Source organism: Panulirus ornatus, chromosome 10, assembly GCF_036320965.1.
Source record: "Panulirus ornatus isolate Po-2019 chromosome 10, ASM3632096v1, whole genome shotgun sequence".
In the NCBI taxonomy this organism is placed as follows: Eukaryota; Metazoa; Arthropoda; class Malacostraca; order Decapoda; family Palinuridae; genus Panulirus; species Panulirus ornatus.
In genome coordinates, this window is record NC_092233.1 from 61,747,481 (window position 1) to 61,775,198 (window position 27,718).

Here is a 27,718-nt window from a genome sequence, read left to right on the forward strand (position 1 = left end):
CCCTGGACTTAGTCTAGCGACGCAGTATCTGACGACGAAGCGTATTGGAGTTCTTCTGTTCTTCAAGGTGGACGATCCTGCTCTTGCGTTAACGCTGTGAGACCATCTTCCGAATTTATCGCCTCATTGTCTTCCTGTCGGGCAAAACAGGAGCCATTAATACCAGGCAAGACGTCTTTAAATCACTCGGTCATGGTGGTTTAGTGGGGGGGGGGGGGGGGGGGACAGAGATTCTTATTTCTATGGTAGATTGTTAATGTGGGGAAGAAAAAATGTTTTCCAGTAGTTGGTGTTGTTTTATGGGATGTCGCTGATGGACGACGGTGTTCGAGAACGGGGTAGTACTTTCCACCAGCCTCCGAAGACTGCGTAGAGAGGCGCGCCCTTTTGGTACGACCTTCAAGTGATGATGATGGCCTGGATGGATAGTTCCCCCTGGGGACGTATTGTGATACCAGAAAGTCGTACCGTCGTGTTTCAAGACGTGTCAGTACCGGAGGTCTGAATGGACGAGACCCAGCCTCCACTCTCTGCCGGGCCTTGGGTTGGTGGTAACCGCAGACGTGAGGTGAGGGAATCGTAACACCTTCCTTCCTCTACTCCTTGTAACGTTCCACGTTACGGCCGTGAGACGTAACGCGTCACAGGGTCTCCGTAACGCTAGTACTCTTGCTCGTCCACCGTTCAATTCGTTTCTATTTCATCAAAATCCCTCCGCGAACTTGTTCGTCTTCGCCGCCGCTCGAGTTCGAAGCTTTAAACCCACCGATGGTGGGATCCGAAGCTTCGAACTCGGCACGACGGCGGCTCGAACCAGCACACCCGAGACTGTGAGGGAGCGCGTTCCAGCAGCAGCGAAAACATTCAAGGTTTCTGGTATCCAGGAATGATGCCCAGGGGCACGAGGCTTAGCAGGGGGCGGGGGCCCCTCGGGGTTGGGTCATAGATGGGGACTGGCGGGAGGGAGAGATTCGAGGACTTGGACGAATGGCCACCGTAGGGGAACTGCTCGTTCCACAGGGCAGGTGTTAGTAGCGGACATGGGTCGAGAAAAAGAGAGCAGAGGAACCTAGGGGTAATATGTTGAGGTGTCCGGAGGACGCAAGGGAGACGGCATGACAATATATGGAGGCTGTAGGGGTTTGGCGGGCATTAAAATTCGCCCGAGTAGCCACAGGTAGGGACGGAGTGAGGTGAGGGAGGGAGGGAGGGACGAGGAACGCTCGAAAGGTTGGTATAGTCCGCCGCGCCCCAGGCGGACGAATGGACACAGAGGCCCACCAATTTCGTTATCGTTTGCTCGTGTACGTGTGGAGGGCGTGCACGTCCAGGCCAGGGTGGAGGAAGGGCGGGAGGTGGAAGAATGTGCAGCGGAGGGGAGCCACGACGCCGGTATATCGAGGTTCCCGCCGACCATGGTAGGGGACAGCATGGAGCCAAGAGTGATGACTATGGACCCAGCAAACTACCGTAGCCAGGGTTCTCCCCTATATACCCCTATAGTTGCCTTATGCATGGTGGACATGAGAGAGTCTGTCGATACGGGAGTCTGTTTCTACTCGAGGAAAGTGAGCAGTAGGGTAGGTAGCGTCGCCTGCGTAGGGTGGGGCTCGGGAGGGCATGTAAATAAAGGTGGGGTTGTGGTAGGTGCGTGTGTGCTGTTGGGTACAGGTGGACCGGTGAGCTGGGGCCAGACAGGCCTATGAGGAGGCAAGAGGCACACAAGGCCCGGCCTGCCTCTCCTCCCGACCCCACAACACCACCGTCATTATCAGTGGGTTCCCTTCGTGCTCAGGCCTCCTCTCCGCTCGTCCACCAGGACCTTACTGACCCGAGGTCAAATGTCACTCAGGAATACGACCGTTGGTGTGATAACTTGTGCCAAGTGAGGAGGGAGGAGGAGGAGGAGGAGGAGGAAGTCAGGTGTGGGTGTCAGGCCTACTGGCGTGACCAGTCCCTCGCTACTGGGTGTTGGAGGAAGTAGAGGGCCTCAGCTACTAGCGCACGGGAGGTGAACATTGGCTGTGTGTACTGGCACGCCCCTCACTACTACTGCTGGTGCCACCACCTCGTCACTACATTGTGCTACGGCCTAGGACAACAACGGTGTGACGGTCGTCGAGTGAGGGATGAGGCCCAACCGCGAGGACACCATGTCGGACGGCTAAAAGGTGACGACAAGTACTGGAGGGGAAAAAAAGCGAGACCTATTGTCATACTCCTTATCCATGACAGCCACCCAGCCACCCCCTCACGCCCTCGCCTCCACACCCGCTCTGCCAGCCACAGCTTAAGTGATACACTTGACGAACAGGAAGAGAGAGAGAGAAAAAAAAAAATGTAATTCCTTAGAAGATCCTCAAGGGACGTAATGTGCCGAAACAAAGTGCTTGGATCTTCTTTTAATGTGGATAAACAGATGTATGTGAGTGGCAGTGTGTGTGTCGACTCCTGTCGAGTGTCTAGTCTAGTGTCTTTCCCGAGTCGATTACGTGCGTATCAAGTGTCGAAGGTGTGGTGTACAGAGAGAAGAATGCGACAGGAACGAGAAATACCCAACCATGGAGGATATATGATGTTGGTTCGATATACGAGATCTGTTTGATGTATCCTCGCCCCTTGTGGCCATCCTGTGTTGGCATAAACTTAGACAAAAAAAAAAATAAAGTAAAAACAAAGAAAATACCTTTAACCGAGCGCATGGCGTGTGAAATGTGACAGTAAAATGGACAATACTGTCTTGTGTTTTAGTGTGAAGCAAACAGCGTCTCCCAGTGTGTGTGTGTGTGTGTGTGTGTGTGTGTGTGTGTGTGTTCAGAGTAGCGGCGGCCAGTACTCGTAGCTCCGCCGTGTTAAGACTATGGAACTCAACATTCCAAAGGTGGATTAAGCGTAGCAGTGAGAAGCCAGGAAGCCGTGCGTCCCGTGTTGGCGAGGCTGGAGAGGGATGAATCGCGTCCACCTGACCATAATATATCGTGGTTCGACTGGTCGGTGTGTCTCCTCGAGAATGGAGGACAGTGGTTACACGGCCTTTGTGTAATGTTGTTGGAAATGACTGTAGGGAAGGAGAGAGAGAGAGAGGGAGGGAGAGAGAGAGGGGAGGGAGGGAGGGAGGGAGGGTAGGTGTGTGAGGGGTAGGGGAGGGGAGGTGGGGGGTATTGAGATGGCATAGAAATGCTGTGGCGGTGTTGTGGTGGTGGGGGAGGAGGAGGGGGATGTTGCTGTGGTGGTGTTGTGGTGGTGGGGGAGGAGGAGGGGGATGTTGCAGTGGTGGTGTTGTGGTGGTGGGGGGGGAGGGGGATGTTGCAGTGGTGGTGTTGTTGAGGTGGGGGGGGAGGAGGGGGGATGTTGCAGTGGTGGTGGTTCTCGTGTGGTATTGGTGTGGGTGGGGGACTACATCTTGTGATAGACACAAGTGAAGGAAATGAAGTCAGATCATGTAATGTGTTGTGGAGAGTACCCTCCGTGGTGTACTGTGTTGTAGGCAGTGGGGACTGGGGTGTAATGTGCTGAAGACAGTGGGGACTGGGGTGTATTGTGTTGTAGACAGTGGGGACTGGGGTGTAATGTGCTGAAGACAGTGGGGACTGGGGTGTATTGTGTTGTAGACAGTGGGGACTGGGGTGTAATGTGCTGAAGACAGTGGGGACTGGGGTGTATTGTGTTGTAGACAGTGGGGACTGGGGTGTAATGTGCTGAAGACAGTGGGGACTGGGGTGTAATGTGCTGAAGACAGTGGGGACTGGGGTGTATTATGTTGTAGACAGTGGGGACTGGGGTGTAATGTGCTGAAGACGGTGGAGACTGGGGTGTATTGTGATGAAGACAGTGGGGACTGGGGTGTAATGTGCTGAAGACAATGGGAACTGAGGTGTAATGTGCTGAAGACAGTGGGGACTGGGGTGTAATGTGCTGAAGACAGTGGGGACTGGGGTGTAATGTGCTGAAGACAGTGGGGACTGGGGTGTATTGTGTTGAAGACAGTGGGGACTGGGGTGTAATGTGCTGAAGACGGTGGAGACTGGGGTGTATTGTGATGAAGACAGTGGGGACTGGGGTGTAAAGTGTGCTGAAGACAGTGGGACTGGTGTGTAATGTGCTGAAGACGGTGGGGACTGGGGTGTATTGTGTTGAAAACGGTGGGGACTGTGGTGTATTGTACTGAAGACAGTGGGGACTGGGGTGTATTGTGCTGAAGACAGTGGGGACTGTGGTGAAGTGCTGAAGACAGTGGGGACTGTGGTGAAGTGCTGAAGACAGTGGGGACTGGGGTGTAATGTGCTGAAGACAGTGGGGACTGGGGTGTATTATGTTGTAGACAGTGGGGACTGGGGTGTATTGTACTGAAGACAGTGTGGACTGGGGTGTAAAGTGTGCTGAAGACAGTGGGAACAGTGGTTAAGTGCTGAACACAGTGGACCACACAGTGTAATGTTTTGAGAAATTTGGGTAATATGTTGAGGGATTAGGTTATATCTTGAGAGGATGGGGTATATTCTGAGGGGATGAGGTATACCCTAAGGGGACAAGGTATATTCTGAGGAGGTGAGGTATGTTCTGAGGAGATGGGTTATATTCTGAGGGGATGGCGTATAGTCTGAAAGGATGTGTGTGTTTGGGGCATATTCTGAAGGGATGGCGTATATTCTGAAGGAATGGCGTATATTCTGAAGGGATGGCGTATATTCTGAGGGGACTATGTATATTCTGAGAGGATGGGGTATATTCTGAGAGGATGGGGTATATTCTGAAGGGATGGCATATATTCTAAGAGGATGGGGTATATTCTGAAGGGATGGCGTATATTCAGAGGGGACTGTGTGTATTCTGAGGGGATGGGGTATATTCTGAGGGGATGGCGTATATTCTGAGGGGATGGGGTATATTCCGAGGGGATGGGGTATATTTTGAAGGGACTGTGTATATTCTGAGGGGATAGGGTATATTCTGAGGGAATGGGGTATATTTTGAGGGGATGGGGTATATTCTGCGGGGATGGGGTATATTCTGAGGGAATGGGGGATGTTCTGAGGGGATGGGGTATAGTCTGAGGGGATGGGGTATATTCCGAGGGGATGGGGTATATTCTGAAGGGGCTGTGTATATTCTGAGGGGATAGGGTATATTCTGAGGGAATGGGGTATATTCTGAGGGGATGGGGTATATTCTGAGAGGATGGGGTATATTCTGAGGGGATGGGGTATATTCTGAAGGGATAGGGTATATACTGAGGGGATGGGGTGTATTCTGAGGGGATGGGGTGTATTCTGAAGGGATAGGGTATATACTGAGGGGATGGGGTATATTCTGAGGGGATGGGGTATATTCTGAAGGGATAGGGTATATACTGAGGGGATGGGGTATATTCTGAGGGGATGGGGTATATTCTGAAGGGATAGGGTATATACTGAGGGGATGGGGTATATTCTGAGGGGATGGGGTGTATTCTGAAGGGATAGGGTATATACTGAGGGGATGGGGTATATTCTGAGGGGATGGGGTATATTCTGAAGGGATAGGGTATATACTGAGGGGATGGGGTATATTCTGAGGGAATGGGGTATATTCTGAGGGGATGGGGTATATTCTGAGAGGATGGGGTATATTCTGAGGGGATGGGGTATATTCTGAAGGGATAGGGTATATACTGAGGGGATGGGGTGTATTCTGAGGGGATGGGGTGTATTCTGAGGGGATGGGGTGTATTCTGAGGGGATGGGGTATATTCTGAAGGGATAGGGTATATACTGAGGGGATGGGGTATAGCCTGAAGTACAGGTGTAGGGCAGGTGTAAGTAAACAGCACAGGTGTTGAAGAAAAAGAGGGAGTCGGGAGTGCAAATAACCCAGCAGGTGTTGCTGTAACATGTGTTTGTGAATATGTCCCGCTTTACTTCACAGAGAAATAGATAAATCCACCTCATGTTACGATAGATACACGTCATGTTACGATAGATACACGTCATGTTACGATAGATACACGTCATGTTACGATAGATACACGCCATGTTACGCAAGGGAAGGAAGAAAAAAATATGAAGCGAAGTTTTGAAATGTGAGAAAAAAAAAGGGAAGAAAATGATGTGAGATGTGAGAATATGTTAGTGAAGTGATGTGAACATGACAATCATAATGATGAAGATGATTCGGTACAGTGAGGAAGTGTGAGGAGGTTACAGTTTACTGTAACCCACCCACTCACCTCCTGGACCCAGGACCCGTGGCCATCCCATCCTCCCACAAGGTGAGTCCTGGTGTGTCCTGGTGTTAGTGTGTCCTAGTGTGTAGTGTGCTTAGTGTGTCCTGGTACTAGTGTGTCCTAGTGTCTACTGTGCTTAGTTTGTCCTGGTGTTAGTGTGTCCTAGTGTGTACTGTACTTAGTGTGTCCTGGTACTAGTGTGTCCTAGTGTCTACTGTGCTTAGTTTGTCCTGGTGTTAGTGTGTCCTAGTGTGTACTGTGCCTAGTGTGTCCTGGTGTTAGTGTGTCCTAGTGTCTACTGTGCTTAGTTTGTCCTGGTGTTAGTGTGTCCTAGTGTGTATTGTGCTTAGTGTGTCCTGGTACTAGTGTGTCCTAGTGTCTACTGTGCTCAGTGTGTCATGGCACTAGTGTCCTAGTGTCTACTATGCCTAGTGTGTCCTGGTACTAGTGTGTCCTAGTGTGTACTGTGCCTAGTGTGTCCTGGTGTGTACTGTGCCTAGTGCGTCCTGGTGCTAGTGTGTCCTAGTGTGTACTGTGCCTAGTGTGTCCTGGTACCAGTGTGTCCTAGTGTCTACTGTACCTAGTGTGTCCTGGTGTATACTGTGCCTAGTGTGTCCTGGTGCTAGTGTGCCCTGGAGCTAATGTTTCCTATGGCTAATTTGTTCTGGATGTAATGTGCCCTGTGGTCCGTGTGTGTCTCGGGGCTGATGGATCCTAAAACCAGTGTGTCCTGGAACCAATGTGTCCTAGAATCAATGTGTCCTGGAGCAAGTGTGTCCTGGAGCCAGTGTGTCATGTGGCTAGTGTGCCCTGGAGGGGATGTGTCCTGGAATCACAGTGTCCTAGAAGCAGTGTGTCCTGGAGATGGTTGGAGAGCCCTTTCCGCCGCTGGCCATTGGCTGGAGGGCTCGTATGCGGGGCCCCTACTATCCAGCCAGCGGGGGCCCCCACTATCCAGCCAGCGGGGGCCCCCACTATCCAGCCCAGCGGGGGCGTCCACTATCCAGCCAGCGGGGGCCCCCACTATCCAGCCGGCGGGGCCCCCACTATCCAGCCGGCGGGGCCCCCACTATCCAGCCAGCGGGCCCGGACGGCATTCCTAGGCAGGCCTGGCTATCACCCACTATCTCAGCCGGGTCCGGCTGGCCAGTAGACAAGCGCACGATGCCCGACCGGCTCTCTCTCTCTCTCTCTCTCTCTCTCTCTCTCACCACCACCACGCAACTCCTATCGTCACTACATCAACGGAATTACCGAAGACACGTCTCAAACGGCGAGCAAAACCAGTACTCGATGCGTGTGTGTGTGTGTGTGTGTGTGTGTGTGTGTGTGTGTGTGTGTGTGTGTGTGTAATTACGTCATCTCTCGAACCTTCTTAATTATCACACGACTTTTACTTCCCTTCCTTCATCCTCCGCCTACGTACACATGATCAGAAGTCTTCGGTACATATGGTCTAGCGAGAACCTTACTTGCTATCTCCACATCTGTGGGAGAACACTTTATTGCCTCTGTGATCATTCTATAAAGTAAGTCTGTGATCAAGTCACCCGTCACTCTTCTTTCTTCCATGGCGGGGCAAAAATGTAGAGGCCTCCAGGCCTTCCCTGTAATTCAGCTCTCTCGCACTTTTTTGACGTTGGAATCTCCAGTGAAGAGACCAAAGTCCTCACCAAGAGATAAGACTTCAGGAAAATATAGAGAAAATATTGAAGGGGAAAAACAGGACACAAGGGAAAGTAATTGACAATGTTGGAGGAAGTGAAAAACAGGACACAAGGGAAAGTAATTGGTAATGTTGGAGGAAGTGAAAAAACAGGACACAAGGGAAAGTAATTGACAATGTTGGAGGAAGTGAAAAACAGGACACAAGGGAAAGTAATTGACAATGTTGGAGGAAGTGAAAACTCTGTCTTTTGAAGTGTGCCAGGCCATAGTCACTAGTGCCCTCCTCTTACCTCCTCGTGATTCTTTAAGTACACTGACCAAACCTGAACAGTATATTCTAGTGTTGGCTTCATGTAGGACGTGAATAGCTTTGCTGAATATTTCCTAATCCTCGATCTTCATTGCTCTGATATTCACCAGTCGATAATATGTCTCCTTTACCGAACTAGAACTCTGTCGCCAGGGTTAGGGTCCATGTCGACTTCAGAGTCTGTTTCACACTACAGGTTTCAGCAGCTGATTCCTCGCTAATTTCGAGGTCTTCTCTCACTGTGATCCAGTATCCTTTGTTTACCTTTCACGTGGATTGAATTTCACCAAAGCAGACCCACTCTGGAGTCTGTCTAGGTTCCCTAGCCAGTTAACGATCAATCCTCTTTCTCCATTTACCTCCCTCGTGACCTGCAGATCATCTTCATATATGTGGAGGCTGGGGGGTTTTGGGGTCTGTACCTGACTTCACTCTGTCTCCACAACACTCCTCCGACGTTCGTTCCGTATTCCGTCCCACTAGGTGGAGGTGTGGCGTGTGGAGGGATGTTGGCATGTGGAGGGTCAGCGTGTGGATGGAGGGGTTTCTGTGTGGGAGGGGAAGAGGTTAAAGATTATTTGAGGTGGTGCCGCCAGGATCGGCCTAGACTCTGTGAATGTTAACACCAACACTCGTACGTAACTTTGATTCCTGAGTTGACGTTATAAACTATAGCTCTCTCTCTCTCTCTCTCTCTCTCTCTCTCTCTCTCTCTCTCTCTCTCTCTCTCTCTCTCTTGTTAAACCTACGCAACAACTCACCAAGTACGGTAGTTGTAAACAACAATATCATACGTGTGTTTAAAGAGAAAAAAAGAATAAAAAACTTGACAGATGCGTCGCTTCACGTCCACGACTTATGTTAATTACTGTTCCTCACTTCCATATAAAGTTTTACAGGTATTTCTCCTTCACTCATCTCTTTGCTCTATTCAACATATCCCAGTAAGCAGCACACCTTTTCAAACACCTTCCAGAGGGTCATCTCTTTCCCTCCATATTCAATAAGAGTCTCCACTTCTATCTACAGAACCATCAGTAATGCGACTATTTCGTCCTGTCGTTCAGTTCAGTATTGAGAGATAAGGAACCGGATATACGTATATATTTATATATGTACCAAGCTTCAACCCACCAGCTCGAACTGCCTCTCGAACCAGGATGTGAGCTGGTATGAATCTTAAGGTCGGGGGTAGAAAGTCACCTTACGCAAGATCGTATCACATGCCAGTGGACGAATAGGAAGGGGGGACACTCAGTCTCGCCAAGACAACTTCTCACATCTCCAAAAAGGGTGTCCGTCCTTCCCTTGCTGATGATCGTAGCGCAGCCTCGAGTCCTCACGACCCTCCAAGTGTGTGAGAGACGATCATGAGATTCTGTGATGAAGATGGAAAGGGCTCGAGGTCTTGTGGAACTTGATGCTGATACGATTATCAAGTCGGACGTAGAGAGAGAGAGAGAGAGAGAGAGAGAGAGAGAGAGAGAGAGAGAGAGAGAGAGAGAGAGAGCGAGAGAGCATGAGGATGATCTCTCTCTCTCTCTCTCTCTCTCTCTCTCTCTCTCTCTCTCTCTCTCTCTCTCTCTCTCTCTCTCTCTCTCATCTGGTATTCAAGATACACCTAAACTAGTATGTTGAAGTTCAGGCACAAGGCGATTACCTCGTGAAAGGAATATATTTAGAGAGTGCATGCCATGTGACCGCCTACACACACACACACACACACACACACACACATACACACACACACACACACAGAGGCGGGACACAGAGCAGGTTGACAGAGAGCAGAGGTCACAACTCAGGGAAGGTCGACATCTGGTGGGATGGACACAAGGAAGCCTGGTTAGGAGGCGGGTTTGGTGGAGCAGAAGGCGAAGTCCCTCTCACGTAGCCACAAGGTCCCCCTCAGCCAAACTCATCAAGGGCTGAAGAGGTATTCTTAAGGCCTGAGACGTGATCATCCACACTCACACGGGGCATTTCCAGAGGTCTAAGATGGTCTTAGGTAGATCTCGTCCCCGCTGGAATTTGATTAAGGTCACTGTCTATGATGGTCCCCAACCCCTTCCTCCTCTTTTTTTTTTAGGGGTCATGATGGTTTCTGGAGCCCTTTGGGTAATGGGAAGGCACGTTACTGCCGCTACCTGGCTAAGCGGCTGGCCCTTCTATGTCGAGACAAATGCCTCCATCTTTCTTGTTGACAGCGGCTGCCGTCGACGCCCAGCGGAGGAGCGCCGCGTTCCTCCTCTGTGGCCTTTAAGTAGCAACAGCAACGTCGAAGCCCTTCGGAAGCCACGGCAGGCGACCTGCTATGGCAGCTGGGCTCCTCTCCTTGCGGCAGATCTGCGGGAGTTTGTTGGGGAATCTCTGGATGTAGTCAGGGCATTATACTCAAGGCTTGCATCATCGCGTTCATTTTACGGGGAAGGAGTGCGTGTGATTGGGAGGCGTGCGAGAGAAAGTGGCAGGTAAAGAGAAAGATGCGCTTGTGACGATAATGACCCGAGTGCAGCGAGGTGTTGTCATGGTCTCAGTTGTGAGTTGTGGGATTTTTTTTTTACCCAACACACACACACACACACACACACACACACACACACCAGATGAAAGAAAACGAGGAGTGAGGTAGTCACATTAGAGGAAGCGTCCACGGCCACGCCCTAGTACACATATGACGTCCAGGGTTCCATGACCGGCAGCAACGAGGCAGTCAGCCATCACGTCCCGGGCAGGTGTTGCTATACCACGTCGCCACGGCTCTGACGATGCTGGAGACCCCGTTCACCATAGCACTTGGCTGACGCCCCAGGAGTTCGAATCCTCGTCTCGACCACGTATCTGAAGGGGTTCCGCTGGTTGGTGTGTGTGTGTGTGTGTGTGTGTGTGTGTGTGTGTGTGTGTGTGTGTGAGAGAGAGAGAGAGAGAGAGAGAGAGAGAGAGAGAGAGAGAGAGAGAGAGAGAGAGAGAGAGTGTTGGTACAGGTGCGTCGGACGGTAAGTTCCTCCTCGTGTTTCTGGTAGCCACACCTTCTGCTCTGGTGGTCACGGGTGGTGGAGTGCCGCTGTGGTGGAGGGGGAGTCAGGTCTGTGTCTTCCGGTAGTGGCCAGAGGTGATGGGCACCTCAGTGAGGCAATAATCTCAAAAACGTTATAAGTAAAATGATTTTTTTTTCTCTCTCTCTCTCTCCCTCACCTTTATACGACGATGTGGTGTTAGGTTTTGCGGGTGTTGGCTCCCCAAGAGCAGATTTTAGCTCCCAGAAAGTTGGTGGAAGGTGTTAGCTCCCCAAGAACAATTGGTGGCAGATGTTAACTCCCCAGAAACAGTTGGTGGCAGATGTAAACTCCCCAGAAAGTTGGTGGCAGATATAAACTCCCCAGGAACAGTCACCTATCGCTGATATGTAGTGTTGGATCTCCACACACACACACACACACACACACACACACACACACACACACACACACACACTCCTCCCTCCCCGCTCTGTTCTTACGTTCGCCTGGCATAAACACGCGTCATCCACACCTTCCGTTTTCCACACCTGAACTTCAAAGTGATGTATGGAGGAGTTCATCCAGTTTTCTTTTTCCCAGTTTTCTGGGATACTTCGGTCGCGTCTTGAAGAGAATGGGAATTGGGTCATGTGTCTGACGTAGTGAGAGGTCTTAGCACTTTACTATTTATTCCTAGTCAAGGTTCTTTCCCAGAGATGTAGTAGTAGTAGTAGTAGTAGTAGTAGTAGTAGTAGTAGTAGTAGTTGTAGTAGTGGTGGTGGTGGTAGTAGTAGTAGCAGTAGTAGTAGTTGGAAATTGTAGTTATAATAGCAGTAAATGAATAACAAAAATGCTTGCGACAGGATAACAGAGATTGGGTTGGGATAGCAGAAGTTTGGAGCAAGATAACCGAATTTTGTAGCAAGATAACAGAGGGTAGAGCAGGATAACAGAGGGTAGAGCAGGATAACAGAGGGTAGAGCAGGATAACAGAGGGTAGAGCAGGACAACAGAGGGTAGAGCAGGATAACAGAGGGTAGAGCAGGACAACAGAGGGTAGAGCAGGATAACAGAGGGTAGAGCAGGATAACAGAGGGTAGAGCAGGATAACAGAGGGTAGGGCAAGATAACAGATGGTAGAGCAAGATAACAGAGGGTTGGGCAGGATAACAGAGGGTAGGGTAGGGTAGGATAACAGAGGGTAGGGCAGGATAACAGAGATTTTAAACAGGATAAGACGATAGAAGAGGATGTTGCGAGGTGAGATTTTATGGTATTAAGGAAAATATGTAAGGACGGTTAGTGGGCTGGCTGACACCCGACGTCATGGTGGGTTAGGATGGCGGTGGTGGTGGGTTGGGTGAGGGAGGGGCTTGCGATGTGGGTCAGGAGGTGGGCTGGTGGTGGGCGGTTGGGACCCGGCGTGGCGATGGGTATGGTCGACAAGGTAGGAGCATGTCGTCTGACCAGGCTAAAATGTTGAGGGTGTGCTGTGAGGCTAGGCTCGGGTGAGGCGGGGTGATGAGGGAAGGTGAGGCGGGGTGATGAGGTGAAGAGGGGTGATGAGATGAGGTGAAGTGGGGGTTCTGAAGGTATGTGAGCTTAGCTTATTGAAAAGCTTTGCAGGAGATAGCCATATAGCCAGCTTGTGTGGAGACGACAAGCTGAATGATCAACTTCGCCTTTGTTTATCATGTTCCGTTGCTTTCCATTCTCTCTCTCTCTCTCTCTCTCTCTCTCTCTCTCTCTCTCTCTCTCTCTCTCTCTCTCTCTCTCTCTCTCTCTCTCTTCCCCTGTAGGACGCCATCGGTGGCACGATAACCAGCTGGGAGGCGCCCGTCGCCGTCCCCAGTGGAACTCTTGTTTAAAAGTTAGTGAATTGCGTTTCCGAGATGATCCTGCGTCAGTGTGAGATACGACAGATGACGCAAGACCGGAGGGGGGCTTCGGGCCTCCTCCTCCCCCCTTCCCCCTCCCCCCTTCATCTCCTCCCTTCCTCCTCCCACGCCCCTTCATCTCCCTTCCTCCCACGCCCTTTCATCTCCCCTCCTCCCACGCCCCTTCATTTGGAGAGAGATCATTTTGTTAAGGGGGTCGTCCGTGGCTGCTGAGATGCCCCTTGGGTAATTAAAAGAAGTCAAGGTTGTTGTCGTCGACTGAACCCTGACTGATATGATTCCCTGTGAAGACGACACAAATGGGTCTTAAGAAGGGGGACAAGGGGTTCGGTGCGCCTCCCGTGTCTAGGTCCTTCAGTGGGACGTATTTCGTGTTCCTTGAGGACCAGAGGCGAATGATATGGTGACATGTAGCGGTGATGGTTCACTTCTGTTACAGCATGGCTCTGGGGTGGAGGTGGAGGTGGAAGGGGAGGTTGACACTGGGGAAGATGGGAAAGGACGTTGGATGTGGTGAAGATGGAAGAGGACCTTGAATTTGAGGAAGGTGGAATGGTATCTTTGAATTTTAGAAAGGTGGAATGGTATCTTTTGAATTTGAGGAAGGTGGAAGTGGACTTTGAATTTGAGGAAGATGGCAGGAGTCTTTGAATATGCGGAAAGAGGAAGAGGTCTTTGAATTTAAGGAAGGTGAAAAGGTGTCTTTCCATTATTTTTCTAACTTCTTTACGTCGAGATGATGTGCCTAAATTACTTAATTTTCTTAAAATGAATCAATAACAACTGAGCTGATGACCACGGAAGGTGTTGTCAGTAGCGTTGGGTTTGAACCCGGCATCACATTCCCTCAGAGGACGCATCATGAGGAGGAGGAGGAGGAGGAGGAGGAGGACAGGCACGTCGGGGTGGGAGTGAGTGAGGCAGAGGGTGAGGTGGGTCAGGCATGCGTTCCCTCACGACAGGGGGGGATGCGGTAGGGGTAGGGGATCCGGCCCCCATGGACACGGGTTATGTCCATTTGTTTCATGTGTTGGGGACATCCGCCTGTGTGTGTGTGTGTGTGTGTGTGTGTGTGTGTGTGTGCCTCTCAGACCTGATGGAGTCGATAAGGTTTATATTTATGATCGTTGGAGGACCTGGGTCGTGTTGGGGGTGACGCTGTCACCTGCTGGTGGTGGGGGTGGGTGTTGGGGGTGTTGAGGAAGGGATGTGTTGGGGTGTGATGCCCCTCGGGTGTCCTCAGAGTCGGTTAGGTGGTGGTGAAGGACGACACTCTAGGGAAGGAGGTGGTGGCTTGGACGGTGATGAAGTCGATGTACTTCGTTGAAGATGAAGTCCTCGGGGTGAGGGAGGGAGAGAGGAGGAAGGAGGGAGGGAGAAACTCCTGAGAGTCTGTCAGGGAACTCATCGCCCCCCCGCGGGGTGATGAATGGAAGAGCCAGGTACTCACTGCCTCCCGCGGGGAGATGAATAAATGAGTCAGATACTCACCGCCTCCTGCAGGGAGTCATTGTAGGTTAACAGGAGGCTAGACCCCCTTCGAGATATATATATATATATATATATATATATATATATATATATATATATATATATATATATATATATACAGAGAGAGAGAGAGAGAGAGAGAGAGAGAGAGAGAGAGAGAGAGAGAGAGAGAGAGAGGACGATTCTGATCTACTAACACGAGAAACATTATGAAAGCAAATGTAATTTGAGATATATAAAGAAATTCACTGGACATTATCTAGAGATGGAACCATTTATTAGATTATTAGTGAGATAATTAGCAAAGAACAATTCGTATTTAATTACCGTATGGTATTAAGATTTAAGTATGTCGTAGGTATGATTAGATTTTAAAAGATTGTGAGAATATTCAGCACTGACAGAATCACTGGAGACCGGTGGGTTGTGAAACGTCTGTTGTGAATTGTGAAATGTGTTGTAGAATGTGAAGTGTCTGTTGTGAGTTGTGACATGTTCGTCAGAGGAAGATGGATTGGGCGAGATCAGAACGGGCAGGTGAAGTCAGGTTCTCCTTGCCTGACTTGAGATAGGAATAACACATCAGGATAATCAGGTCGAAGTTCGGCCATACCAGCCTGACATGAGATAGGAATAACACATCAGGATAATCAGGTCGAAGTTCGGCCATACCAGCCTGACTTGAGATAGGAATAATCATGTGGGAAAGACAGGTGTTATGAAGACGCAAGAAAGAAAGAAAGACGTGAGTATGAATGAAATATTCTTTTCAGAAATGGTATGCATGACTCTGTGGGACGGTACGTATTGTGGGCGATAGGTTAGGAGAGAGAGAGAGAGAGAGAGAGAGAGACTCCCTTCTCAGAATAGTGTTTTTGAACCTGGACAGCAAGCAACTGAACGAGGAAGGAGGCGAGTTTTGGCACAGGAGACATAGAGGGGAAATGTTGCCACATAACGAGGTAATATGAATGAACATTGCGATGTAAACAGTTGGAGGACTACAACCCCCCCTACCCCCTCCCCCCACACACATTCCCCGTTTTCTGTTCCAAGGTCACCTGAGGGGTGACTGCGTACAGACAGGGATATACGCATTGTGACTCTCCTGCCTGAGTCTCGTGTCTCGTGTTGTTATTGATGAACTGCTGTGTCTCGTGTCGCCATTGATGAACTGCTGTGTCTCGTGTTGTTATTGATGAACTGCTGTGTCTCGTGTTGTTATTGATGAACTGCTGTGTCTCGTGTTGTCATTGATGAACTGCTGTGTCTCGTGTTGTCATTGATGAACTGCTGTGTCTCGTGTTGTCATTGATGAACTGCTGTGTCTCGTGTCGCCATTGATGAACTGCTGTGTCTCGTGTTGTTATTGATGAACTGCTGTGTCTCGTGTTGTTATTGATGAACTGCTGTGTCTCGTGTCGCCATTGATGAACTGCTGTGTCTCGTGTTGTTATTGATGAACTGCTGTGTCTCGTGTTGTCATTGATGAACTGCTGTGTCTCGTGTTGTCATTGATGAACTGCTGTGTCTCGTGTTGTTATTGATGAACTGCTGTGTCTCGTGTTGTTATTGATGAACTGCTGTGTCTCGTGTCGCCATTGATGAACTGCTGTGTCTCGTGTTGTTATTGATGAACTGCTGTGTCTCGTGTTGTCATTGATGAACTGCTGTGTCTCGTGTTGTCATTGATGAACTGCTGTGTCTCGTGTCGCCATTGATGAACTGGTGTGTCTCGTGTTGTTATTGATGAACTGCTGTGTCTCGTGTTGTTATTGATGAACTGCTGTGTCTCGTGCTGTCATTGATGAACTGCTGTGTCTCGTGTTGTCATTGATGAACTGCTGTGTCTCGTGTTGTTATTGATGAACTGCTGTGTCTCGTGTTGTCATTGATGAACTGCTGTGTCTCGTGTTGTCATTGATGAACTGCTGTGTCTCGTGCTGTCATTGATGAACTGCTGTGTCTCGTGTTGTTATTGATGAACTGCTGTGTCTCGTGCTGTCATTGATGAACTGCTGTGTCTCGTGTTGTTATTGATGAACTGCTGTGTCTCGTGTTGTTATTGATGAACTGCTGTGTCTCGTGTTGTCATTGATGAACTGCTGTGTCTCGTGTTGTCATTGATGAACTGCTGTGTCTCGTGTTGTCATTGATGAACTGCTGTGTCTCGTGTTGTTATTGATGAACTGCTGTGTCTCGTGTTGTCATTGATGAACTGCTGTGTCTCGTGTTGTCATTGATGAACTGCTGTGTCTCGTGTTGTCATTGATGAACTGCTGTGTCTCGTGCTGTCATCGATGAACTGCTGTGTATCGTGCTGTCATTGATGAACTGCTGTGTATCGTGCTGTCATTGATGAACTGCTGTGTCTCGTGTTGTTATTGATGAACTGCTGTGTCTCGTGTTGTTATTGATGAACTGCTGTGTCTCGTGTTGTTATTGATGAACTGCTGTGTCTCGTGTCGCCATTGATGAACTGCTGTGTCTCGTGTCGCCATTGATGAACTGCTGTGTCTCGTGTCGCCATTGATGAACTGCTGTGTCTCGTCTCGCTATTGATGAACTGCTGTGTCTCGTGTCGCCATTGATGAACTGCTGTGTCTCGTGTCGCCATTGATGAACTGCTGTGTCTCGTGTTGTTATTGATGAACTGCTGTGTCTCGTGTTGTTATTGATGAACTGCTGTGTCTCGTGTCGCCATTGATGAACTGCTGTCTCTCGTGTTGTCATTGATGAATTGCTGTGTCTCGTGTTGTCGTTGATGAACTGCTGTGTCTCGTCTCGTATTGATGAACTGCTGTGTCTCGTGTTGTCGTTGATGAACTGCTGTGTCTCGTCTCGTATTGATGAACAGCTGTGTCTCGTGTTGTCGTTGATGAACTGCTGTGTCTCGTCTCGCCATTGATGAACTGCTGTGTCTCGCTTCGCCATTGATGTGTGTACCATATCGCCACTGGGTGAGTCGCCTCGCTCTGCCATTGATGACTATATGTCTTCGCCATTGATTACTTCTCACTCAAGGTCGCTACAGATGAGGGTAAACATGTATCCTTTGAGGTTACTGATCGAGTCTTGTGCACCTTCTTGCAATATTCCAATGAGCAAACGAGCGAGGGGACCACTTCACCATCTTCCCTGTGTATGAGGGGGTAACGCTGGGGGAATATTTAAGACAAAGAACGGGTCATTTAAGGGGTAACATTACAAATACGTCGGGGTGGGAAACGTGGACCTCCTCACAAGATGGTTCTGGGTGTTGAGAGATGGTGTGATGTGCCATCTGTTGCTGAGCGAAAGTTATTGGGAATAATGTGTACGATTAGTGTTGATCTGGTTGATGAAACTCTATGGGAAATGTTTTCGCCCTGGGCCTTCTTTGCCCGCACTTCTGATTTTCTTTCATGATATTTATTGATAATGTTTCCAAAGAATTGATTATATAATTCTTAATGGCTCGTGGTAGATCATTAGTCTTCACTAAACATTCTAGAATACTTTACCGTAAAAGGCGAGACTCCTGGAAAGCGTCAGAGAACGGAGGGAGGGATGGAGGGGGGGGGGCAACTGAAAGAAAACGGGGCTTCAGGATGTCTTTGGAGGCATCGGAAGAGAGAGAGAGAGAGGGAGAGAGAGAGAGAGAGAGAGAGAGAGAGAGAGAGAGAGAGAGAGAGAGAGAGAGAGAGAGAGAGAGGACGACGAGGACTGTTGGAAAATCCAAGACGCCGTTCCAGACCTGCTGGAAAATCCAAGACAACGCTTGAGATTGACGTGGAAGATGGATGACTCCTGGACTATATAAGACACACACAGGTCCTGGAAGGTCCAGTATCATGTACACTGGAATGACTGACACGGGTGCTGTTGACGCTGTGATGACGCACGAAGGAGTCAGCATGGACGAGAAGGGCTGCTGGATCAAGCTGGAACGAAGGGGGATACTCTTGTCCATGGCTGCTGGAGTGAACTGGAAGGGTAACCTATTGTAATGAGTATTACATGGGTTGCCTCTTGGCTGGGCGGACCCTTAGGCAGCCCCCGGGTCGAGACAAGGGCTGCTGGAAGGACCTGGAAGACTTAATGGCGGAAGGAGTCGAGCCAAGGCTGAGCCTGGGGTCAGGACAGGGTGGTTCCTGGAACTATAGACACGAAGGAAGGGAAGGGGTTGCTGCAAAGGAGGCTACTGTCGTGGTGGCTTCGATGCTGGAACTCTTGAGGTATGGAAGGGGTATGGAAGATGGCCAGCAGAAGGCGCAGCGGAGAGAGAAAGAGAGAGAGAGAGAGAGAGAGAGAGAGAGAGAGAGAGAGAGAGAGAGAGAGAGAGAGAGAGGAGCCAGATGGATCCCAGCTATTTAAAGAACAATGGAATACAAAATAAAGTAAGGCTGGAAGATGTGGAATGCTACAATATGAGTGTAGTGATAGATCGATGGATTGATGAAAAAAAGAATATACTGCTCTTGATAGCTATCGAAATCTGGAGACTCCTGGAACTGTTGTTAAGGCTTTGCAGACCATCACAACTGCTGGAGGGAACAGGTGTGAAGACCTACCTGAAGAAGGAGGAGAGGTAAAGGGTGCTAGGTGGACGCAGAGGATCGCCTGGTGTTGGCGCATGCGTGGGGAACTGTTGGCGAAGGGCAGAAAGGGATGGATTTTATAGCATGTAGAGAGAGATAAGAGGAGGTGATCTGCTGAAACCAGCGACGAGGAAGGAGTGTGAGGTCTGGTGGAAGGGACCGGGGAGTGAAGGAATGCTGGAACGATGAGGAGGAGGAGGAGGAGGGGTGGGATGGATGGATGGGTGTGGGGGGGTGTGTAGGAGAAGGAGGAGAGGGAGGAGGAGGAGGAGGAGGAGGAGGAGGTATAGCCTAGCGGCCCTCGAAGAATAAAAACGGTCGGCCACACATTCCTCCATTCATCAGGTCACTAATTAGGCCTAAAACCCTGGACTCTGACCCACTGTGGTGCTGGGGTGGGCGGGGAGCGGGTCGGGTGCAAGGATAGCAAAACGAGCAACAATTTCCCCTCTCTAAGGGCGACCAGAACCAAGGGTCACCAAGGGTGTGAAGGTGAGCTGGAAGAACGAGACAGGGGAGAGAAAAAAAAAAAGGATGGCTGACATCTGCTGCCTGGATGACACGCCATTGGCTGCGTGGATGACACGCCATTGGCTGCGTGGATGACACGCCATTGGCTGCCTGGATGACACGACATTGGCTGCTTGGATGACACGCCATTGGCTGCCTGGATAACACGCCATTGGCTGCCTGGATGACACGCCATTGGCTGCCTGGATGACACGCCATTGGCTGCGTGGATGACACGCCATTGGCTGCCTGGATGACACGCCATTGGCTGCGTGGATGACACGCCATTGGCTGCCTGGATGACACGCCATTGGCTGCCTGGATGACACGCCATTGGCTGCTTGGATGAAACTAAGGCATAGTTGGGAATAAGGAGGAGGTAGTGGGCTGGGAAGAACCACCCGGAAAACAGATATATGAGGGCTACAGTGGAGGACAGGGAGGGTACACAGGTGTACTGGAAGCCTTGTTCAAGGGTGAAGAAGAGCGTGTGGTGATAGGGCCGTGTTAAAGGGTCTTGGAAGTGGCGGATGTAAGGCTGGGTATAAGGCTGGGCCCAGTGTTGTATAAGGCTGACCAGTGTGGTGTAACGTTGCCCACAATGTGGTGTAAGGCTGACCAATGTGGTGTAAGGCTGACCAGTGTGGTGTAACGTTGCCCACAGTGTGGTGTAAGGCTGCCCAGCGTGTAAACATAAGTAACAAAAGGTTAAATGAAGAGTAAAGATAAGAGGAAGTGGATGAAGGATCAGGTGTCAGATTTGAGTTGCGAGGAGGGGAGACACAGGGGCACGCCGCCCGTCCTGCTGTTCAGAGATGAAGCTCATACAGCTGTTGTACTGAGAGAGAGAGAGAGAGAGAGAGAGAGAGAGAGAGAGAGAGAGAGAGAGAGAGAGAGAGAGAGAGAGAGAGATGGACGTGCCCAGCTGGAGGTGACAGAGATAAGATTGTGGTTGGGTTATGACGATCGGGGTATCGTACGACGGTATAACTCTTGAGTTATAGATTTTGATAGAGAGGAGGAGGAAGAGGAGGAGGAGGAGGAAGAGGAGGAGGAGGAAGAGAAGAAGCCTCCTTGGCCCGCTGGGTTTTAGAGAGGTGATGAGAGACAGAAATAGACCGATGGCGTTCGACAGATGGGGAGGAGGTGAGAAACAGACAGATGGTGTTGGACAGATGGGGTTGAGGTTGGGTCTGAGAACACGAGTGTTGCCAGAATAGGTCGAAGAAGAACTGGGTCCAGGAATAGTGTTGGTAGAGGCGGACATGCGTCCTAGTTGCTGGATTGCAGTGAAGGAGGACCCGGGAACCATCCAGCCTTCCTCGACCCGTGCCCTACCGTACGTGTGTGTGTGTGTGTGTGTGTTGTGTGTGCTCGTGGACTGAATGCCTACACCCCGCGTATAGAGATGACCACATTCTAGGCCTAGGAAGGGAACATGACAGCCACTTTCGTGCTAAGTACTCAACTCCTAACCTTTCCAGACACTCGGACGGTAGGTAGTACAGCTCTGAATTTGGAGCGGTTGTCTGCTTGAACACACACTCTCTATCCACGCCGTTGATCGTGGACGAAGCCCCCCCCCCCCACCCACACACGCACGCCTCGTCCATGCTGCTGTGGTCGGGCTAGACCATAGGGATAGGCTAGCCCCCACGCAGGTCGTGGGGGAGAGGGGGATGGGGATCGGAGTTTCCATATTCCACAGGAGTGGTAATGAGGTGTGAGGTATCCAGGCGCATCCCAGACCCGTGAGGGATAGGCCGACGCCACACTGCTGCTCTGTGGTGGTGACCTGGGCTGGGGGCGCGCTGCTCTGGCTTGGTTTGAGGGTGTGTTGGTGGTGTGGTGTGGTGTGGTGGTGTGGTGGTGTGGTGAGATGCTCTGGTTGGTGTGGTTGTACTTGTGGTAGAGCAGTGGTTTTGGTGGTGGTGGTGGTGGCTGATGATCGTGTTCTGTTGGTTGTGGTAGTGGTGGAATATGGACGTGTAATGGTCTTGTGGTGGTGGTGATGGAGGGGGCGTGGGATGGCTTTGTGGTGGTGGCGATTGTGGTAGCGGTGGTAGAGGTCGTAGCGATTGTGGTATCGGTGGTAGAGGTCGTGGCGATTGTGGTAGCAATGATAAGGGTCGTGGCGATCGTGGTAGCGGTGGTAGAGGTTGTGACGATTGTGGTAGCGGTGGTAGAGATCGTGGCGATTGTGGTAACGGTGGTAGTAGTGGTCGTGGCGATTGTGGTAGCAGTGGTAGAGGTGGTAGAGGTCGTGGCGATTGTGGTAGCGGTGGTAGAGATCGTGGCGATTGTGGTAGCGGTGGTAGAGGTCGTGGTCCCATTGGACTAAGAAGTCCTTGGACACGAGTGTACTACAGTGATACAGCCTCGAAGGTGACTGGCTCAACACTCGAAGCGTAATCACTAGAGGAGAAGGAGGAGTCCGGTAGTGCCCTGACCGCCTGAGACGAGGTCAAACATCATTACGAGTAATTGAAGGTCAATATAGATTATGATTGGGAGTCCTCTATCTTCTCCTGCTTAAGGCAATGGCTAATTATACCTACGTTTTTTTTAACCATTTTCATCACCACAATGCACTACTGTGGGCTTGTTTACACTGAGGTCCAATTTGCAGTCTGTGGGTGACGGAGAAGAGCTGTGGGTGTGGGTGACAAGAGCTGCTGTGGGGGTGGGTAACAGAGGAGGGTTGTGTTTGGGTGTGTTTGGGGAATGTGTGTGTGTGTGTGTGTGTGTGTGAAGTCAACTATTGCTGGGAGTCAAAAAAGTATATTCACAGGGAAAATACGAGCGAAAAAAAGTATCTGATTGCTCTCTCTCTCTCTCTCTCTCTCTCTCTCTCTCTCTCTCTCTCTCTCTCTCTCTCTCTCTCTCTCTCAATTCATTCTGCCATAACGCTTGAATTTTCACATCTACTGAGGCAATCTACATCTTCGCGCCCCTCCTGCTCCACCCTCCCCCCTTACCCACACACACACACACACACACACACACACAGACCCACTTCTAACCACAACATGGCCATATTCATCCCACGTGCACTATCAGCTTACAGAAGCCGTGTTGCAAGGGTTTCGATCCTGTCTGCGTGGGTCGTTTTGGGAGGGGGGGGTTAGTAGCGCGCGCGCGCGGGTGCAGCGGTGGGATCCCAACTAGCTGTAATCAAATGTTGCGTTGCTCTCTCGCTGTAATCAACATTCAAGCCCGCCCGCTACCACCGTAATTACATCTTTCCAAGCTCTTATTGCCACAAGCTGGCTATGGTGAAAACGGCATAAACCTAGGAGTAATATAGCCATAACAAAAAAAAAAAGGATGAAACACGGTCCTCGTATTTCTGTGGCGGACTCTCTCTTGTTTTTTGTTTTTTTTTCTCTATTGTTTATCCGGAGACGTCCTATGGGGGGGGGAGAGGAGGCGGCGAGGGTTGTAATGGGCAGTGGTAGCTGGAGGCCCCCCCCCTCCCCCCTCAGCAGCTGGACACAGCTGGAATTATAATAAAAATGCACAAGATTGGAATATCTGTTTTTTTTTTTTCCACGACCCAACACCCGACTTGCCAAATATTACCGTCCGGGTGTCATATTGCTTCACACTTTCTATTCAAAGCTATTGCTGTGTTTGCGTCTAATTTCGTTTTTGTAGGAAACGTGAGCGTTAAACTAGTGACAAGTGAACACCGGGCGGCAATAAAACCAGTAGACATTTCAGCATAGCTTCACACCTGCCATTGAGACGAAGTTATTGTGGTCCATAAAACATTATGAAAAGAAACGAAAGTAAGTGAGGAATATGATAGACGAGGTCTGTTCGGAACGCCCAGCGAAGAGTTGCCAGTTAGTTACTTTTCATATTTATTTATTTGAACGCAGCGAGCCATAATCAGTTATCCAAACTAACATCTAAAGCCTTAGATATTGAAATAGATATTATGCATCACACTATTCAAAGACTGTAGGTTAATTACGTGAGTAGAGAGGATGACTGATCTATACTGGGAAGGAGAGAAGTGAGTGAAAGATTCCGTTGAGAATGGGCTCGGGCGGAGTTCAGTCATTACCCGCTAGGTGAAGCTGCTGGTTAGCGAACCCCGCTACACGTAGCCTAGTTAACTACCAGCACCCCCTCTCTCTCTCTCTCCTAGTCAACAGTTATGAGGGGGGGGGGTTTGTGGTTCTAGATAGTTACGGTGGTGATGGTATTTTAGGAGGGGGGGTGTTGGATTGGTCATGCTGGTCCTAACTGTCATGGTGGTTGGGTAGTTAAGGTGATGGATTCCCTTTAGTTATGGTGATTGATGTGGTGTTCATACAGACGGGTGTGATGAATGGACACCCCCATTTATGAGTGGGGGGGGAATTGGTCATTATAATGGTGATTAGTAGCTGTAATGACCTCAGTAGATATAATAATGTCAATTACTCTTGCTAATGGTAGTTATGGAGGTGATGGGAGGTACTGGTAGATGTGGTAGAGAGGTAGATGCCTGTGTGGTGATATGGTAGTATTAGCAATGGTAGATTCCTGTACGAGGTCAGGATAAGTAGTTATGTAGATAACTTGGTGGTAGAGTTAGTAGATTAATGGGCATTTGTGACCTCGAATTGCATGGTAGATTATTAACTATGAAGTGTGTGGGAAAGAATTTTGAGCTTTGTGAGGTTTAAGCAGCCATTGTGAGGAACGATAAGTGTAGATGAGGAAGGGTAAGAGTGTGGCCATGTTGGTAACCCGCACGAGAAAGCGGGGCGAAAATGGTCTGCACCCACGTCGAAGAAAATGGGAGACTGAAGTGGATGGTGTAGTAGACTGTGGTGTTCCTTTCTCTGAGATTATGTGGGTCTGTGTGTACTTATATGTGTATATATATATATATATATATATATATATATATATATATATATATATATATATATATATATATATATATATATATGTTTACGTGTGTGTGTATGTGTGTGTGTGTGTGTGTGTGTGTGTGTTAATTACGTAACACTGTCTTCTGTCTAATAACATCATTACAATAAGAGAGTAATGTAACATCTTACTTTAATGAAACATCTTATCTAGCAGTTTTGTGCTAATAGTGCTACTGTTTGAAGAGAGAGTATGCCGTGTCCCTCTTCCCCTCCAAATCAATTAGGGGGGTTCCTAATTGACCCGTAATTAGGGAACGGGAGGTGGGTAATTCGTGATCATACAGTCTCCCCTCCTGCCCCTAGCGTAAGGTGCTAGGTTGGGGGGGGAGATAAGCGCTAAATACCCGACCGCTCTTAAGTGCCTCCGACGAGTAGCAAAGGGAAGCATTACGGGCCCGGTTCTAGCCACTCCCCCAACACACACACACACACACACACACACACACACACCAAAAAAAAAAAAAACACCATGGCGTCGGGTAGTGATTCATGAGCTGATATTGTTAATGCCGGCTTGATTTATTGAATGAAATTGTTATCAAGTAATGATGCATCGGGTGAAATTATTAACGGGCGGAGATTTACGCGCGCTGAGGGGCCTCGGTCCCGGGTGGGGAGTTGATCATCCCTCGGGAGCTGCGCTGGCAACGCTGCTGACCAGACCGGTGCGCGGTGGGTCAACATGTCGGCAGCAACGGTGATGCGTCCGCGGATTTTTTTGCGTATGGGGCGGATTGTCATACGCCCGTTTGGAATGACCTATTTTTTTACGGTGTAGTTTGTGGGAGAGAGAGAGAGAGAGAGAGAGAGAGAGAGAGAGAGAGAGAGAGAGAGAGAGAGAGAGGGTTGTTCTACATTCGTTAGGGGAGAAAGAGGGTGTGGAAGAGAAGAGACGCCTATTTCATAAATTTTCTCAGTCATAGATCTAGTAACTTGTGTATGTTATGGTAGAATTCATTTTCGTCATTCATATTTCATGCATTGTTATTAAAGAACTCTCTCTCTCTCTCTCTCTCTCTCTCTCTCTCTCTCTCTCTCTCTCTCTCTCTTTATATATATATATATATATATATATATATATATATATATATATATATATATATATATATATATATATATATATATATATATATATCTTTCTTTCAAACTATTCGCCATTTTCCGCATTAGCGAGGTAGCGTTAAGAATAGAGGAGTGAGCCTTTGAGGGAATACCCTCACATGGCCCAATTCTCTGTTCCTTCTTTTGGAAAATTAAAAAAAAAAAAACGAGAGGGGAGGATTTCCAGCCCCCCGCTCCCTCCCCTTTTAGTCGCCTTCTACGACACGCAGGGAATACGTGGGAAGTATTCTTTCTCCCCTATCCCCAGGGATAATATATATATATATATATATATATATATATATATATATATATATATATATATATATATATATATATATATATACATAGGGAGAGATTGTAACAGACTCCCTGTAGCTTCACTGTATCACTGTAGATACATGTATTGTCTACTCCCTCCCTCCCTTTATCTACTCCCTCCCTCCCTCCCTCCTGATCCGCCTCTAACGACCATTCCCTTTAGTACGCTGAGACGTTCCCGCCCGCCCCTAACAGGGTAACGACCTGGGAGGTGATTCGGGACGTGAGAGAGTCGTTCTATGCCGGGGGGGTGAGGGGGAGGGGGAGGGGGAGGTCGTTAGGGCCACCCTGTGTGAGGTAATGAGTTAAGGTAGACGTGAGTTGTGAGGGGTTGGGAAGGGTTGGTTCATCACGCCGGATGTGAGGGAATTGAAACCTAGCGGGGGGGGGGGGGGGCGCCTCCCACCCCCGCTTCCCCCCTTTCCCCCCTTCTCCCCCTCCTCAAAGAGGAGGGGGGAGTGAGTGGGGGGAGTGGGGGAGGGGAGTAAATAACAATAATCGGCGTCTGTGGCGGACGGGGTCAAGACCCCGCCCCGCCCCGCCCCGCCCCGCCCTGCCCCAGTCGCCGACGTGACCCCCCCATCCCCCGCCCCCTCATCCCCTCCCCCTCCCCCTCCATACCCCCTACACCAGTTGGTCGTAGGAGGGGGGGTAGAAGGAGGGGGAGCTCAAGGCCGTGGTCTGACCTCGAATGACCAGAGGAGATGACCTGTTGACCCGGCACCCACGTTGGATGGTGTCTCCCTTTGAATACGACGGTACGACCCTTGAACACGACGGTACGACCCTTGAACACGACGGCTGGGCCATCGTAACCCAGGATCGAATTGTCTTGCTCAAGAAGTCTTTGACACAAACACACACACACACACAAACACACACACACACACACACACACACACACACACACACACAGACACACACACACACACACAGACACACACACACACATGCACGGAAGGATGTTCTTTCTGTGTTGGAGGCGAGCACCAAGTTGCTGAGGGCAACAACTATGCAAATTCACTTCACCAAATAAAGAAAATAGTAATTAGTAAGACAATGAATGAGCTGTTTACACACACTCTCTCTGTTCTTGTCTGTCTGTCTGTCTGTTTTCTTCTTTCTGTGTTGCGTATATATATATATATATATATATATATATATATATATATATATATATATATATATATATATTTTTTTTTTTTTTTTTGCTTTGTCGCTGTCTCATAAAATGTGGTGTGTGAGTCTCTCTCTCTCTCTCTCTCTCTCTCTCTCTCTCTCTCTCTCTCTCTCTCTCTCTCTCTCTCTCTCTATCGAGAGTGAACACGTAACCCGGCATTATGAAGGGAGGCAGTGTCAACTCCCAGTTCATCATAAGAAAGGAAAAGAAAATATATACAAGAACTTTGCGTAAACGTCAAAACAATAAAGAAAATAATCGTCGAGAACCAGTAAAGAAAATGTAAAAGAGTTGATAATAAAGATGATAATAAGATGAAGTAAAGAAGATGAAAAAAAAATGAATTTTCACATAGCGTATCTTTAAAATACCCCCTATGGATTCTTCAGTTCTGTATGACGAAGAAAGAACCTTAGATAATTAAACTTAGTGGCCACTAATAACATGGTAATGTGACTGATAATGACATGGGAGTGGGTTTTCATACCAGATTAATGACTTCAGCTTCGTATATACAAAGTGTAATC

General features: G+C 49.3%; 1 protein-coding gene across 6 annotated transcripts in view; it reads left to right on the forward strand.

Moving 5' to 3' along the window:
• The window catches only part of LOC139751023 (ankyrin repeat and BTB/POZ domain-containing protein 2), a 280,164-nt gene that overhangs the window by 54,255 nt on the left and 198,191 nt on the right, over positions 1-27,718 (forward strand). Inside the window, exons 1-2 of one of the 6 annotated variants that reach the window (XM_071666108.1) lie at positions 1,671-1,774; positions 5,905-6,247. The exons of 2 other annotated variants lie outside the window; for them this stretch is intronic. The gene's annotated coding sequence lies outside the window, so the exon portion shown is untranslated. Of the gene's footprint in view, positions 1-1,670; positions 2,172-5,761; positions 6,248-27,718 lie in introns of those variants that run through there. 3 more of the 6 variants (XM_071666112.1, XM_071666111.1, XM_071666109.1) reach the window with 3 other exon arrangements.